Below are 17,653 nucleotides of genomic sequence, written 5' to 3'. Positions count from 1 at the left end.
CGCCACACAGCTTGAAAATATTAAAAATGTTAAAAATGTTTGCCTGGCAGTGGTGCCCAGAGCTGTGTCACTGTTGTCTGCAAAGAGACAGCGAGTGACTCATCCACATTCAGGAACTGATGTCTGAAGCATATTACCAAACAGACATGCTAGGCTTGAAAACCAGATTTAAAACCTTATCAGAGGGTCAGAAATACCAAGCTGGCCTTCACACTAAATGGAGCAGCCCTGAGTCTGTGTCACTGCCACTCCTCAGCTCCCTTGTTCCTTCACTGTGGTGGGGGGACCTGTGGGAAGCAGGAATCCTGAAGAGAAAATCCCATTTATGCTGCCAGATGGGAAATGTTCTCCTCCAGGCACAGAAATTATGGGGCATGGGCACACCTGAGGGGCACAGTGAAGGTGAAGGGTGACCATGTCACCAAGGTGCCATCCCAGCAGGAGTCATGCCTGAACTGAACCAAGTGCGAGGCCCTGAAGGGCTCCCTGGGAGCTCAGCAGTGGCTGGTGCATCACTGCTGGGGCATCAGATGTGATCTCAGGTTTCAGCACCGAGCTGGGGGACAGAGCTGGCCCTGGCAGCCCCATTCCAGCTCCTTTGGCAATATTTTATGGACACCTCGAGTGTCTTGGCAACACTTGAGCTGCACTGAGGAGAATTAGAAAGTCCTTGCCCATTAATTACAGGAATGGTGCTGCACAGCGAGGCTGACAAGATGTAGTAATTGTTAAAACACATCAATCACAGCCAGCCTAGACTTTTAATCCTGCAATAGTTTTCCTGTTAGATAAATCCTTCTGCTTTTCAGTGGCTCAAATTCTACTTAGTGCAGACTCAGTGGGAGCAATGTGTGTGGTTTGGGGGAAGCTAGACTGAAAATATCCTAAGCAAGCCCCCAGTGTGTCTTAGCCCCCACGAAGGGAGGCATGACTCACTCCCTACCTTGAAGAACTTCCTTCTGTGGGTGTTGAAAGAATCCTGCCTGAAGTCTCTCAGTGGAGTGATGTGCTGAGCAATTACAAACCAAATCAACTCTGTAAGTTGGCACTTAAGGCCTTCCATACATTCCCACTCTAACCCCCAAATTATCTACACTGTTCAAGCCTTTACTGGCTGATGTCCAACTTCCTCATCACCACCCGTGGTGCAAACAGCCTTGGGCTCAGTGAGGAGCCAGGATCTCGTTCCATGGGCTGCCACAAGAGGCTCAGGACCTGTTCAGAGCAGCTTTCTCAGCCTGGCTCTCCCCACATGCTCTGGACCCCCGCTGTGAGCACTTTCATCCAGCACCTCGTGGTGACAGGATAAGGGGCTTAACTTTGCTGAACTTGCTCTCACCTTTCACCCTCAGGACAGAAGTTCCCTGAGGTGTGTGCTAGATAAAAGACAAGCCTAAAATAATGAAAAATCTGGACTGAAATCTGCTTGTCTTCTTACATGCTTTAAAAAGGGATTACGCAACACTTAGGTACTGACATTGGAGGAAATGATCCACAAAGCTCCTGATGGGTGTTTACACAATAAAGAGGATCTGCCAAACCCCAAGGGTGTGCAAATTGTGTTAGTCCAGCTACTTGTAGGCTCGGGAAGTTCTTTGTACAAACATAAGCAGCCACCAAGCATCACAAAAGCTACCTTAATCTTTCCAAAGCCACATGTAACAATCTCTTGTTAATCTACTTTAGTGCAGCCACAATACAAATACAATCCTGAAGATGAGCTGCATCTTACCCTGAAGGGTGACTGCACTGAAAATGGCAGGCACAAATACCTCCTTCTGTTCTCAAGGAACAAATGACACGAAAAGGTGGAACCAGTTTTATTTTATCCTCAGGCTCCCTTCATATGCACAAGAGTAGGTCTCATCTGGCCACATTGAGTCAGATTCTGAGCAGCAGCACCAGCAAAGAGATATTTATTAGCTAGAAAGTGATAAAAGGTTTATGTGACTGAATTCTTTCACAACATTAGAAGGTACCAGAGATTGGAAGTGTGATAGGTCAGTCCAGGTCACTAAATGCACTTACTTTCAGTCACAGGGAGTGGCTGGTCTGCTTACAGAGTTTGCTAATGGCCCCCTGGGTCAAGCAGGCTTTCACAAATGCACAGCCCATAGCATCTTTAAAGCTGTCAGATATGCTGTTGGGCTCGTGGCAGGAACTGCTGACCTGTGAGTTGTATTGCTCCATTTTTTTAGTATCTAAGAAAAACATTAAAATTCCTATGAAGCATTTTAGCCTAGGCCTTTGCTGTGCCCTGCTGAGCTCCTCTGTGAACCTGCCAGGCCATGTGTGTTCAGTCATTAACATGCACAGAGGCTCCTGCAAAGCAGCCTGGAAGGAGCAGGGTATTGCAGAGCTGTAATGCCAAAGCCTCCACAGCCTGATCAATATTGATGGTGCAGTTAGTTCTGCATTGATTAACTTCCAGAGCAAAACCCCTCTGGTAAATGAGCTCTGTGGTGAAGCTGCCAGACCCATGCAGCTGTGGGGGATGAGAAATAGGTCAGACTGCAGGTGTGTGTGCAGCCCAGATGTTCCACCGTGCAGTGAGTGCTCACAGGAGGGCTGCGCACCCCACAGGGTCATTTCTGTAGTGCCCAGTCTTGTCCTTCCCCTGCAGAGAGGTTTGCACTAAAGTCTCTTAAACCCCAGGGGCATTTGGCCATGCTGCCTGACCTCAGTGAGGAAGGATGTGTACACTGCACCAGGAGTGTTCATATTGTTGGCTGGAGGTGCCACTGGGCTTTGGGCTGCTGGTACCAGCTCTGTGTAACGGCACAGGGCTGGCCCCAAAATCCATACATGCAGCTAATCAATGATGGCAAATGGGATAGATGATCTGATGCTTACCCACCCACAGGGCAAATAATGATCTGGTTCATCCCATCCTGAAAGATACCAAGTTTCTTCCTGCCTGTGCAGCTGGATGAGGCCATTTCCTCTGCTCTGATAAGGTAGCTCAACCATGAGTCCTGTGGCCTTTTTAAATGCATGGAGGAAACCACATCTTCCTGTATTTTCTATGTGCTTCCTTCTCCTTCCCTGCTCCAGCTCCCCTGAAGGGCAGAACTGGGCTTATTAAGCAAGAATGGACTTCTGCCATGTCTAGACACACATTTAAAATGAAAAAACTGTCCAAGCACTTCCTGTCTAAGCCCATCATGTTGGCTTCTCTTCTGTTGTCCTACCCTCCCACCCACCCCAAGTTCTGTTCCAGAAAACTCATAAAAGTGCTTTGAAATGCCATGTCCCTCCTTCCTGGCTACAGCTGGCTCATGGATTTTTAGCCATTTGTAAATTTGAGTGGCCAATGGCTGACACAAAGTCAAACATCCCCAGAGTCCAATAGGCAGTGTCCCAGTCCTTCCCTAGCAACACCAACACATCCAGGACAGTCCCTGCCATGCTCAGCATGAGCTCCCCTGGATTCATGCAGTGACGGCTCCAAAGCCCTTTCCAGGCCTGCCTGTTATGGATGTGATTCCTCCACTCAGACACATGACCTACATTCCTGATCATATAAGATAATGCCTTTGGATGTCATAAAGGAGATGTGTCTCTGCTGCTCTCCACCTTCCAAACCAGTTGAGTTCAGTCTGTGTGATTGACCTAAGTGTCCCATTCCTGATAGTGTGTGCCATCTGCATGTTTTTCCTTAAATCATTTTGTATCTTCTCATACATTATTCAGTTAGCAGCCTTTGGTGAAGAAGAAATCCCCTGAGGATGTACAGAAGATCCCAAAAATTCACACTGGTCATGTTCTAGCTGTTGTAAGACATTTTGTAGCCAGAATCTTTCAATGGCCCTTGTGGGTAGCATCCAACTCGGGATACTCAATTTCAGCTTTATTATATATCATCACTGTTGTGGAAAACTAAGGCACAGAAATTGATTGGGTTTTTTGTCAACACACTTTTCTATATAAATCAGGCCAATGAGTGATTAAAAATTGTATTACACTTATTTGACAAGACTCATTTTTCATAAAACCATGGTTTTGCTTTTTACAGTTTACTTACCACTCCAGTCTTTCCTTTTTTTTTTTTTTCCCTGACACAGATTTCAGGCTCTTTGCCCATTAATTTAGCAAAGTGGCTCAGTCTCTTTCACAGGTCTGTCTCCTGAGTTCCAAGAGGTGTTAAAAATACTCAGTCACTGAAGGTGCCTGAGCCAATTCTTGTATTGCACTTGAATGAAGATAAAGAATCATAGAACAGAATCACTGAATGGTTTGGGGGGAAAGGGACCTTAAAGCCCATTCAGTTCCAAATCCCTGCCATAGGCCTGACATTTTCCACTCTCCCAGGCTGCTCCAAGCCCTGTCCAGCCTGGCCTTGGGCACTGCCAGGGATCCAGGGGCAGCCCCAGCTGCTCTGGGCACCCTGTGCCAGGGCCTGCCCACCTTCACAGGGGGGCAATTTCTTCTATCAATCTAACTTAAATTTCACCACTTTCACTTTGAACCCACTAGTTCTAGTCAGGTCCTGATGAAAACTCCCTCTCTGAATTCTTTGTAGGCCCCTTCTGACACCAGAGAGCTGCTCTAAGATTTCCATGCATCCTCCTCTTCTCCAGGCTCAAGAGCCCCAACTTTCTCAGCCTGTCATCACACCAAAGGTCTATTTTATACCTAACAAAGAAGAACAGCCATTTTAGATGAAGCCCATGGGCCAATGTTTTGATAAAATAACAATCACTAATGAAAATCCATGCACAACACGTAAGAAACCTGTCCAGAAATGTTCTCATTTCTTGCAGTCATTTTTGACAGATACTTATCTAGCAATTTCTCATTCCCTTCAATGTTCTCACAGCTTCTCAGGGCCTGTTCCTTATCTCATGAAAGTCACCCTTTTATTAACAGTGGGGTGTACTGAAGCTTGGACTCTGATGAAATCTTTTACTTGGGCCACAGTGACGTGTAATAATCAAAATAATGCCACTGCCAACTGCAGTTTAGTGTAGGATAGGGAAACGTCACAAATCTAATTGTCAAGGCCATGTACATGCTGCAGCAAACAGAGTCCTAAATCCTACTTTCAATCAGCTCATTCCACAGTTCCCTGGTGCAAAAGATGAGAAATTTTGCAGTGGTTTCTTTTTCAATTGCTCACATAATCAGTACAGTTCTTCTGAACTGTTTCCTTTAATATGAAATTGCATACATGACACACTTTCTCTTTTTTTTTTATCCAGAGCCCTGATTGTCCTATTCTCAGAAAACAGTCTCAGAAAAAGTGTCAAAAATTATTAGAAAAGAATTGGAGCTTTTAGCACATGAAAAAAATGTGGGAGAGAGTTGTAGATAAAGGAGCTTTTCTGTAAAAATGAAAGAGTTGAAGGCATTGATTTTTGAACTATGAATGTTTCATTTCACCTTTTTCAGCTATTTGAGATGTGGCAGTTCACATTTCTTTGGCTGACTGGCAACTCAGGACAAGCCCTCAAAATGGAGACACCCTGTCAAGTTCATCTTCTGTGTGACAAGGACAAGCAGGAAATAACAAATAAAACAGGAATTTGATCGTGCAGTGGGCAAATGGCACAAGGTCTTTCATCAACCTCTAGTTTTTAACAGTAATGAAATGTAGCATTCCCCAATAAAAGCTGGGGGCAAGTTTGACCTTGCCTGCATGTTTTGGAAAAAGTGGATTATTGCATACACTTCTTTTTTCTGTCAGTACAAGACATTTTCTGCTGCAGCCTCATATCTGGGATTCTTCCTCAAACACATCCAACAAGGTCACTGTGGCCACTCTTTTCCCCTGCAAATAAAAGATTATCATGGCTGACTCTGAGTCTGGGTAAGAAAAGGCTCATGCAGACTCAAGGCATTTACAGGCACTATTCCTTTTCCACCTGAGTAATGTTAATAAAAGTGTTTGTTCATTGTGTGTGCCTGCCTGGGCAGTAACCACACCAGATCCTACAAGAAATGGTGCTACTGCTGTTAGAGAAATTGTCCAGAACTGGCAAATTTTGGTAGTTGTCAGCTTAAGAAGTCCAGAAAACTGAGTGGAGCCTGATGAAACAGCTGGAAAAGTATTTAGTTTCCTTATTGCATTGGAGGGGATGCTCTCTCACTTGTTAGGAGAGCTGGCCTTTTCTTTATGCCTTTTTATTCTAATTTACTTTTTCCCCAGTAGGTTCAGAGAATTGTAATCAATAAAGCACCAACTCTCTGATGCAGAAAAAAATCAAGTAGTATTTGGTGTTAGTTATGATCCTTGTTATGCAAAATTTATTTCCTTCAAGAAACCTGTTTTCTTTCCCTGTGAAAATTTTAGGAAGGCATTTCTAAGATGAGACCTCACATTGTTGGAGGTTGGTCTAAATGCTGCCTTTTGAGCTCTTTTTTTCCTGAACAGTACCAGGTAAGAAAATCTTATCTGTTTTTGAAAACTCAGTCAAAAAGAAAATCGCTTGTTTTCAAATATGTGAAATGTTATCCATGTTTTCTTAGTCCCCAGTGTTGCAAACTGTCATGAATAGTTTTACTCCAAATCACAAGTTGGAAATTATTCTGTTGAAGACTTAGCAGACTTTCCAGATGAGGCTCTTTATTCTTTCCTGTAACAGTCTTATTTAATCTCCACTGAACGTTTTATGCTTCTTTTTCAAGCAAGAAATCTCACTGAAAAATAAGTGGAGTAAGAGCCACTAATTCAAACAGAGCAGCTTGAAGAATGAAGTTCTTTAGATGGTAAATAAGGCTACAGTTTCTTCATTAGTATAATGAGTACTTGTATTTTGGACAAGGCACTTGAGACTGATAGCTCTTTCTAGAGAAGATGAAGCTTTCAAAACATTCTGTAGCCAAATTGGAAACTTTTTGCAGGAAGTCCACAGGCAGGATATCATTAATACCACTTTGTTTTGAATTCAAACATGAAGACATTCATATTATAGTGGATAAAACTGCACAGTCAAACATTCATGTCAAACAGTGGAGAAGAATATTTGTGCTTGGTGTTCCAGTAAAAGTAATAATGGCATTGCCAGGAACATCTCACAGGCTTTATATGAATTGTGCCAGGCTGCAATCCTTCCTACAAGAACCTTGTGTGAACTTCAGCTAAATACAGAATTTAAACACAGGCTAGCAGTGAAGGCCTTGAAAATGCAGGCACATTTTGAAGCAGAGCCCCCAGCAATGAACTGATCATTGCTGATCAGCCACTGGTGATTAAACACACCCTGAAAAGCTGGGAAAGGACTGCTGTGGCTGTGAGGGGGTGGTCAGGGCAGCAAGAGCAGCAGCTCATCAAGGGATTAAAAAAGAAAAAAAACCATAAATGCTAGCACCAAGAAAGAAACAAGTCACAGGCCAAGACACATTTAGTTGCCTGGGGAAGTCCCACCCCCAGCACCCTGCAGTGAACAGTGAATGGCTTAGAACTGTCTAGAAAATGAAACACTTATAAAAGGAGAAAACATTGGATTTGTGGGTTGTAAAGAAAGGGGAATTATTTCTCAGAACTGATCACCTTCACCTCATGGACTGAGAGATCATCAAGAACTGCAGCTCTTGGCCCTGCCTACATGACACCCTCTCCGTGGCATTGGCCACTTACAGCTAAATTGGAATAAGGTTGTTGAAATAATCTGTATGACTGTGTGGTGATGATTATTAATAGCAAGTACCAACAAACATTCATTGTGTTCATTGTTAATACCTAACAAGTCAAGTGGGGTAGATTTTTTAGAATTTAAGGCTATCTTCTTTTATCTGCCTTCTAAATGTTCCTATGGCAGCAGTCTCCTTTTCCCTAATTAGCACAGTTGTATTCAGTTACAGCATGGTAAGGGATCTGGTAAGGAATTATATTCTCATTGGAGAAAGAATAAAATATCTAATATTTAATATTGTGTCTAGTATTTATGTATTTCATGTTACATAGGAGAAATGGGAAGCGTGTGGGCAAGATTTACAAAGTCTAGTGAGACTCATCTCAGCTAATCTGAGAAGTTTGCATCACAGATATCTGCATCTGATCTAATCTTGAAGTCTCCTTTCATATCCATTGGAGAGAAATAAATTCTTCTGAAATTCTAGTCATTTGTCCCATCTCTGAGTGAGATGAGGTGACCCCTGAAAGGCCTATTTCTGTCTCCTTGTCAAGGCAGCCCAGACAATGAGCTCCAAGGTGACAGTGTGCACCACCAACATCTCCTTTTTGACAGGGGAATCTCACCCTTTGGCTATTAGGGATGTCTGCTCCTAGAAGCTTGTCTAGCCAGAGGTTCCTCTTCTGTCTCTTCACAGGGCAAAGCTACTAAAATATTGATTTAGACAGAGCAAGAAAGCCCAGCAAAATTACTTTTTGTTATTTCTAATCTTCTTCAAGCAGTTCAGATTTTGGAGTCAAATAGTTATTGATTAGTCATTAATAAGTCCTGAGTGACTAAGTTAAATGAGTTGTGGGTTTTTTTCCCCTTGGTTAAATTCATTCCAGCCTCCCTTCTCCCCAAGCCTTGCCACACCCTGCTCTGCTTTCCAGTTTGAATCCAAGCAGATTATTGTTTGAGTGGGGGAGAAATGCAGATTATTGTTTGAGTGTAGAAGAAATGCAGGTTTCTAGGTTGGTGAAAAGATTAAAGGTTATTGTTAACACCAGGCAAATCAAGTGGGGTTGATTTTTAGAATTTAAAGCTTCCCATGCTTCTTCGGCTTCCTAATTCTAAAACTAGAAATATTTTGGGGAGCAAGGGATGATGACAACACAATTTATACAGGTTAAAAAGAGAAAGTGACTAATGGAATGAAATCCAGGCTCTTCTAGAGATCACTATGTTGTAATGAAGCACAAACAGGCAAAGAAAAAGGCATAGCTGGAGAATTGGCCATAGGGATTCAGGAAACAATGGAAAAGCCAGAAATGAGGCAGTGTGACTCCTGAGCCTGAGATTTCCTTTTCTCATCATTGAAAAACAATTGCTGACTGAACAGGCTGGACCTCAAGAGATGCAGGCATGGAGGATTGCAGTGGAGAAATCTGCAACAGATCTGAGCCCTGGAACAGTTCCTTGTGCTCCTCTTTCCCCAGGATCTTTTGGCTGCTGTGAGCCCAAAACCTCCCCAAACTCCGCAAAGCTGCTGCACCCAAGGCTTTATGCCTCAGAAGATGATTTTGGAAACAGTGAGGAAAAGGACCACCACAAATGGCCAAAAAATACACAAAAGACAAAAAATACACTTAAAAGGAAAAATATTTGCCACCAGCTTCAAGCCTGTTGAAAGAAGATAACACAGATATGTGGGAGTGTGCCTGTCATGGTGGCTGCTCCTGGGAGCTGTGCTCAGAGCATGTGTGCTTGCATTTGCACTAAAATAGCTCCCAGACAGAGGAAGAAATAAATTTAAAGTGACAGCTGCTCGAATTCAAGGTCTGCTAAAGACTCTAGGGATGTATTCTTCTGCAGACTGCAGACAGATTAAAGGCATGGAACAAACACAAGTGGTTTACACTGGCTGCATGTTGCTGACTCAATGGAAAAAAAAAAGTTGTGTCCCTTTTGCATGTGTTCCAGCTCCACCACCATCTCCCTGACCTGCTGGACAAATTAGGAACACGATGCAAGGTGCCTCCATTTGCTTTAAATCTAAATTACGGCAAGCATGACATGAAGGTACAGCCAGTAAAAGACAAAAAATGGTGTAGAACATTTTGTGTCCCCTTCTCTTTTCTTCTCAGTCACCAGGCTAGCAGTGTGCCTTTGTATCCCCTGAGCAATTCCAGCTCCCCCAGCAATTCCAGAGTGTCCCAGTCTGCTTTTCCCAGGGCTCCTGAGGCAGATCCACTGTGGCCTGTGCTGATTTTGGTGTGTTCTTCTGCTCTCATCATGCAAATACCCTGGAACTGGCTCTGTTATTATGTGAGAGTGAAGAGAACACATCCCATCCTGTGCCACTCTTATTCCTGAGATTCTGCTGGGGTTTTCTGAATTAATAGTTTGAAATACCAGGTAAAAGTGGAAAACTTTGTGTTGGAACCAAGTGGTTGTTCCTCAATGTAATAAAAAGAGACTGGCACCTGGCTAGTCCAGCATTAAAAAGCAATCCTTTCCTACCCAGGCCCAGAGGGAAGGACAAAATTGTTAAAGGGGTTTCCTTGGGGTTTTTTGGTTTGTTTGGGGTTTTTTTTTTGTTTGTTTGTTTGTTTTGTTTTTAGGTTTTTGTTTGTTTTTTTTTTGTTGGTGGTGGTTGTGGTTTTGTATTTTTTGTTGTTTTTTTCTTGGGTTGCTTGTTGTTTTTTGCTGTTGTTGTTTTGGGTTTTTTTACAGTAGTAGGGAAAAAGCATTTTTATTTCCTTTTCTCCAATTGGAAATCTGAGACCTTTGAAAGCACCTGATGGGGCACATTTCTTCTCACAAGTTTAAAGCAATGGAGACAGATAAAATTCTGAACTTCTCAGTCATTAACTGCTGTAGCAATTTAACTGGCTTATGTTTGGGCCAGCCTGTTCTAGAATATTTTATACACCTTTGGTTCAGGTTGCTTCACTTTGTAATTCTTGGGATTTGGTTTTTTTGGGTTTTATTCCTGATAGATCTGTTTTATGTTAAGTAACTGTCTTAAGTCTGCATTATCAATATTTTTATCATCTCCAACCTAGTGTAATAATAATTGGTGGATGTTAATTCTTGCCTGTTTTCTCCCAGGTTTTGTGTTTTGGTTGCTGGATCGTGTGTTCATTGTAGGTGCAGGTTTCTCACCTTGCAGTGTGCATCACTGCTTGCCTGTTCAAATAATGCACAAAAGCAAGAACTGGGATTTTGAAAGGAACTCACGCAATTTTTGATCCTTCAGAAAGAAAACATGTAGTATATTTTGAAATTCTAACAACTCTTATTCTTTTAATGTCATGAAAAAATACAAGTCCCAAATACAAGTGAAAGATTATGAAAATTTAAAAATGTTAGGTCACTATCACAGCTCAGTATAAGCATATTGTTTAGCTGTTTATTTAAATGTAATTTACTCAAAGCACTTAACTTGGACCACTGGACAGTTTTATAAGTTTGTTAAATGTAAAACTCCAGCAAACTTTCTGTCCTTAAAAATACTTTATTCTTCTGCAAATCTAAAGCTCCTAGGCTCAGTGTAATTAAACCCACTAACCACATTATGTGTTGAGAGACTAACATTGTGTCTTGTCATATCTAGGAAGGAGGTGAATTCTACATGCAGGTCACAAAAGAAAATATCAGGCTAATGGGTTTCTGCCATTTGAAAAGGTTGTTGTGTGTCAAAGCAGCTCAGGAACTAGGAATTCACTCAGTGTCACGTGGGGAAAAAGCAGATTTCAAAGGAAAAAACCACAAATTAAGCTTTATAAATTAAAAGTTATATTTTTCAAATGGGAAAATATTGCACTTCAAAATACAGGTGTGGCGTACTCTGTGGGTATTACTCGACAAAAGAATTTTAGAAAATAGTGAAGTCCAGTGTCAAAAATCCTATAGCAACCTGCTGACAGCCACAGGCTGCTCTAGCAGGATCTGTCCTGTAATAATTTATTTTTGTATTCTGTTCTGGTTCATAATAAAATGTTGTCATCAAATAATGCTGCTAATGAAACTTGTCAGCATGTGTGTAAATAACAAATTATATCAGAGATGGTTGAAATAGATCTTGATGTAATTTAGCAAACACTTCAGCAGGCCTCTCACAGGAGTTCCTGCTAGCTCTGCAGTGAAAATGCTGATCAGTGTGAGTGAGGTCAGAGGCACAGCCTGGCCCAGTGGTAAAACATGCAGAGTTTGTGTAGGTGCAGTGTAAAATGAATAGAAGAAATGAAATGAAGATGCGAGAGATGACCAAATGTTTTCCTACCTCACTTGAAACTTTAAATCCATGCGGATCCCATCCCTGCCACACCAGTCAAACCTGTTCTTAAGGGATGTCACTAACTCCCCAGTTAGCCTCTTCCAGAGCTTAACCATCCTTGGAGTGGCAAATGTTTCTGGGGTGTAATGTAAATCCTCTTTGCTGCAAATTAAGCAGATTACTTCTTGCCCTCCTCCAGAGGACACAGAGAACAATGGATCACTGGTTTTGTTGCAGAAACCTTTAATAAACTGGAAGATTCTTCTCACCTTTCCCCAGTCTCCTTATTTATCATCTAAACAAATCTTCAGGACTGTGATTTTGGATAAAACCCTTATCTTTCTTGCTCTCTGTTGGATATTCTTTATGTTCTTGCTTCTTTAAATGCTGTACTCACAGCAAGGAACCAAGCTCTCACTAGTAGCAAGTAGAGCAGAATAATTACCTCCCTTGTCTTACACACAGCACTTCTGATAATATACTCCAGAATGAGATTTTCTGGTTTTTTGGAAGTGTCATCTTATGGCCTGTGAACCACTATAACCCCAGATATTTTCTGCAGTACTGCTCACTCATTTAATAATTCCTCATTTTGCTCTATTTGCTCTGCCCTTCCTGACTGTACCTTTTTGAATGTGTCATTAGGAAATTTCGTCTTATTTCAAACTCCCCCTCCCAAATTGACAGGGTTCTTATGAATTCCAGAAAGTATCTCTATTTCCATCTCCTAGTTTGGCATCAGCCAAGATTTTGTGGGCATGGCAGCAGCATATAAGGTGCTAGTAAAATAATTTTGTGGAGTTGGATGCATGACAGATCCCTGCAGGAGTATGAATTAAATGTCATCCCAGATTGACATAAACCATAGTTTAAACACTGGATTTAGTTTTTTGGGTTTTTTTCAGAGCCAATTTTTTATCAGTGTTGTGGTGATTTAATCCACACCATTTCTAGGATATAACCAGGTTGCTTCTTGAAATCCATCTGCAAATTCAAGTACATAAAGTTTAAGTTTCAGTTTGAGGAGAGGAGAAGGAAGAAGAGTTGGAGGAAAAGGTCATTAAAAGAACTGTTGACCTACATGGTCAGCAAAAGAGAAGAAATGAAAATGTACTGGAGAAAAGGAAAATGAGGCCCGGCACAAGGATTCACAAAGGTTTTCTGGAAGAAGAGGAACAGAGGAATATCAGCAGACAGGTAACAGACATCCTGAAGGTTGAGAAGAAAATGTGAACAGAGACAGAGTTTTCTTTAGTCAGGAGTGGACCAGATTTGAAGAACAAAATTAATTTGGAAAGCAGACAGATCACATCACCAAAAGACAAATTCTTGCAGAACTCAGAATATAAACATCATGGGCTAAAGCAGAAATGTGTTTGGGATGTAGACCCCAAGCCTTGCTTGTGGAAACAACTCCCTTTGGGATAGAAGGAGAGCAGAGAAAACAGGGCAGTAACCTCAGAGGTGGGGCAGGAGGGGGCTCTGAGAGGAGATTGAAAATGTGGATAGCAGGTAAACAACCAGATGAAGGGAAAGAGCAGTAGGAGATAATAAATACTTGTTTATCTTCTCCAAAAATAGATGGTGCTCACTATAGCAAACATGGGAATTGAGATGGATTATGCACAGTGCAAGCTTAACTCACAGAGGGTTTTTCAAAGCTGTCTTGATAAACCATGGAGATTTTAAGGAGTTTAACCCTTGGAGAAGCTGTATTTGATTTACCTCTTTGTGGAGAGCCCAGTCAGCAGAGGTATTTAAAGCTGAATGGATGTGTAAAGAACCAAAACCTCACTGGGTAACCACTCCCCATGATGCCAGCCCCTCCTTTGTGTGCCATCTCTCTGTGTCACAGCAGTCTGGGATTTCCCTGTACATCTCCTGTCACTTGAATTCTGTGTACCCCAGGCTGACAGCACAGAGGGGAGAGCCAAGCCCAAGGGTGCCTGTGTGATTGGATGCTCCTGGGCACAAGAATCACCTTTTGCTGCACAGCCTCTCTCATGTGTGAATCATTCTGTTCTGCTCATGCTTCCTTCACTCTGCATCCCTTTCTTGCTCAAGGGCTTTCTGTTCTTACTTAAAGAAATCTACATCCTCCTTCTTTTGATGCTTTGCTGTAGTTCAGTTGTGTTTGAGAGCTGAAAGAGTTGAATCTGGATTTCAGCTCACTGAAGCCTGCCTTTAGGTTGTCTTTGTCTGCTTTCTGGGGCACCAGTCAGCACAAACTCCGTCTCTGTGCATAAATAAGTAGCTGTAAGAAAGGTAGGTGCTCTTCAGACACACATACAAGGGCACATAAGGTTCTGTAAGAAGAGAGAAATAAGGAAGTGGTTATATAAATGTCACAAGGGGCCAACCGAGACATCCAGACATTTTGGGAACTGGGAAGTTTCCCCTGATATTATTTTGGGCACTGGTAGAGGCCATTGTGGGGGTATCAGGTAAATGAGATTTGCGAAAAAGAGGGTTATTCAAGGAGAGATGGTGTGCCTAGAGCCCAAAGTGCAGATTTTTGCAGCCTTTTGTCACAATGCAGATGCTGTGAAGAGCAGTAATGGGGAAGGCCCAGAAACAGCAAGGTTTGAAGGAGCTGTGTAATTCTGAGTAGAGAAAGAGTGGCACAGCTCTGGGATGGGCAGTGCTGACTCTTGGCATTCCCAACAACAAGCCTGAGCTTGGCCTGGTTTGACAAAGCGACTCCAGAGTCCATGCTCCAGGAAGTAGTGAGAACAACAAATGCTGCAGTGAGATACTGTGAGGAGCAGCTTTAATATCATTTTCATGTAGATGATGATGTACCAGCAGGACAGAGAGCTACTAAAATATCCACATACAAGATAAAGCTTTCCTTAGAGATTTAGCCTGCAGAAAAATAAGAATAATAATAAGAAAAATAATTTTGAAATCTAGTTGCCTTATACTTACAGCCCATGTGCAAAATATCCCCTTCTATTTGTGGTATAGAATGCAATATAGAGATTGTTTACCCAAAGTGATGGTGGTTTGTTTCCTTGGCCTGTCAGGGCCAAGTGTGTGTGTGTTGGGAATGTTGGGTGACAATCACGAGATTCAGCGCAGTTGTGTGCAGGGTTGGGTGCTTGGCAGATTCAGTTTTAGATGCATAGAATAATATAGTATAATAAGGTAATTAATTAGCCTTCTGATATCAATGGAGTCCCCCTCATCATTCCTCCTTCGTCGGGGTCCTCACAGCATTGCTATAGTGGGGCCCTGCCCAGGCTCCCCAGTCAATGGGCACAACCCCAGGGCTGCCAGAGCTCCAGGAGCATTTGGAGAGCGCTCTCAGGCACAGAGACAGAACTGGACTTCAGTGATCCATCCCTGTGTGCCCCTTCCTCAGTGATCCCTGTGTGCCCCTTCCTCACTGACCCCTCTGTGCCCCTTCCAGCTCAGGGATCCCATGATGCAGGGTGTGATGCCACTTTCACACACGTGTGAGATCTGCCCCTAAATACCACACCAGAGTGTGGGTTATAAAGTGTCTCACAATGTGTATGAAAACACAGGACTCAACTTTCCAGACATTACTTAATTTAGACATGTTATTACATTTTATTGCTAAGAAGCTTACTGTCTTTTCTTTTTTTTTTTTGTCTATGAAATAACCACACTATCCGTCTGACAGTGATAAACATGTTGCTTTCTTGCTGCCAAGCTGAGAGTTCTGAGAGTCTGAATGTTATTACAGAGAATCAATATGTGTGGCCCCAGTTCTGATCTTCAGAACAGATAACTGTCAGAGCCTGCTTTTAATTTCCTTCCAAATATTAGGCAATTTTGGAGTGATCTGTGTAACAGATTACATTGCTGTAAACATTACTGGGTAAAATAAATGAGTCATTCTAAAACTTTACCATTCTTTGTTATTTTTTGTGATAATATCTAGAGTGACTGCCTTCAACTCTAAACTTTTATCCAGAAATATTGTGGACTTGCACAAATAACTTCAGCCTTAGCCAAGTGCAATTTCAGGGCCAAAATCACCAAACTTTTCATTCTCAGCCAAGCAGGGAGCTTAGGAGCAATCTCTAAACTTTTTCAACAAGCAATGTCCTGGAGTTTCTCTAAAATTACTTTCTGGGTCCAGAGAGGTGTGGGCTCCTCATCCCTGGAATGTTCAAGACGAGATTGAATGGGATTCTGAGTTTCCTGGTCTGGTGGAAGGTGGCCCATGGTCCCTCCCAAAGCAAACCATTCTCTGATTTTTGCTGAAAAAGCAACAGAGGAGGCACAAGCAAGCCAGGAAGTTTCTGGAGTGCCCCAATAGAAACTCCCTGATACAGGGGATTGAGGAATCAAGGAGAGGAAGTTCTTTGCTAGACCTGATGTTTAAAGACAAGAAAAACTGGTCTGGAGTGTGAAGGCTGGGTCAGCCTTGGGTTTAGGGATTGTGCAATGGAGGGAAGGATTTTGGGAGGAGGGAACTGGGCAGAAAGGAGCCTCTGAACCCCAGAGTGGCCTCCCAGGTTTCAGCAGAGTGGGCTTTGGCCTGTTCAGGAACTGCTGAAATAAGAACCATGTAGAAGATGGCTCTGGAGATTTCAAAGTTTTACCTTCTCCAAGCTCCAGAATGTCCAGAAAATTAGATGAGAGTGGCAGAAAACCTGCATAGATAGTCAAATACCTCCTGGCTCAACTCTAATATCAAAAATAAGCGTATAGAAGGTGAAAGAAGGGATGAGAGACCTCACAGGAATACAGAGAAGCTGTTCAATATTCAGGCAAGTGTAGGACAAGGAAGCCAAAGCTCAGCTGGAGTTGAATGAAAAGGCAACGTGTGTTGGCAGCAGGAGGAAGATGAATAAACTGAGGGCCCATGTGGCAGTACCAGTGTGGGATTCTCTGGGTCTGGATTGAAGGCACTTGAGACAGCATTTCCTGTTCAGACTCAAGTGTTTATTATTTCTTATCAGTGAACAGTCTCACTACTGTGAGTTCAGCAGTCTTTCATTAAAAGGCACAAAATGGCCAACAATCTCTTGGTGCAAGGTCTTTTAAGTCTAAACTATCCAATTAAGAACTGACACCTGGATTATTTTCCCATTTAACCCAATTACTGGTCCCAAAGGGCTGCAATGGGGACTTTTCTGCCCAATTACAAAATGCCACCCAAACCCATGAAGAAGAGGGAGGAAGAAGAAGCATGAAGAAGAAACCCAGGACAACACCCTGTGCCCTCCACCTTGCTTCCATCCACTACATACTGAAAATCCCAAAACCTAAATTTCTCACCAAGTGATACAGCTACACTACTCTCTATAATCTAGTTCACACTTTTGTGGATTCCAGTATATCTTGAAGTGCAGGAAACTTTCTCCATGAATGAGGGTCAGAGTCAGCACTGCCCTGGGGGTCAGGGCATCCCAGAGCAGACAGAGAAATATTATTGGCGCTCTGGGTTTGCACAGACCCACTGCTGAGTGACGTGAGGGAGATGGTGACAAAGATCAAGGTGCTAAGAAGGAGGTTTTACAGAACCAGAGCTCATTAGATTCACCTCAGTCCCTGGCAGGATGCAGAGCAAATAACCCTGTAAGCACTTTTGAACCATATGAAGGACAAGGAAGTGTTTGTGGTTGTACCCATGATTTTATGAAGGGGAAATCACGTTTAATCAAACTGATGTCTTTCCACAATCACGACTAGATCACTGGATGGGGGAGGAACTGTGGAATTTGTTTACCCTGACCTGAGTAAGGCTTTCAGTGCTTATTCCTGAAACATTCCTACAGACAAAGGGATGGATTACAGCCTAGATAAGGGGACCGGGAAGTGAACTGAGAAGAGAGGAGAG

This window comes from Melospiza melodia, chromosome 14 (assembly GCF_035770615.1).
Source record: "Melospiza melodia melodia isolate bMelMel2 chromosome 14, bMelMel2.pri, whole genome shotgun sequence".
NCBI classification, from domain to species: domain Eukaryota; kingdom Metazoa; phylum Chordata; class Aves; order Passeriformes; family Passerellidae; genus Melospiza; species Melospiza melodia.
The sequence above is the reverse complement of the archived record's forward strand: the minus strand, read 5'-3'. Positions refer to the sequence as shown.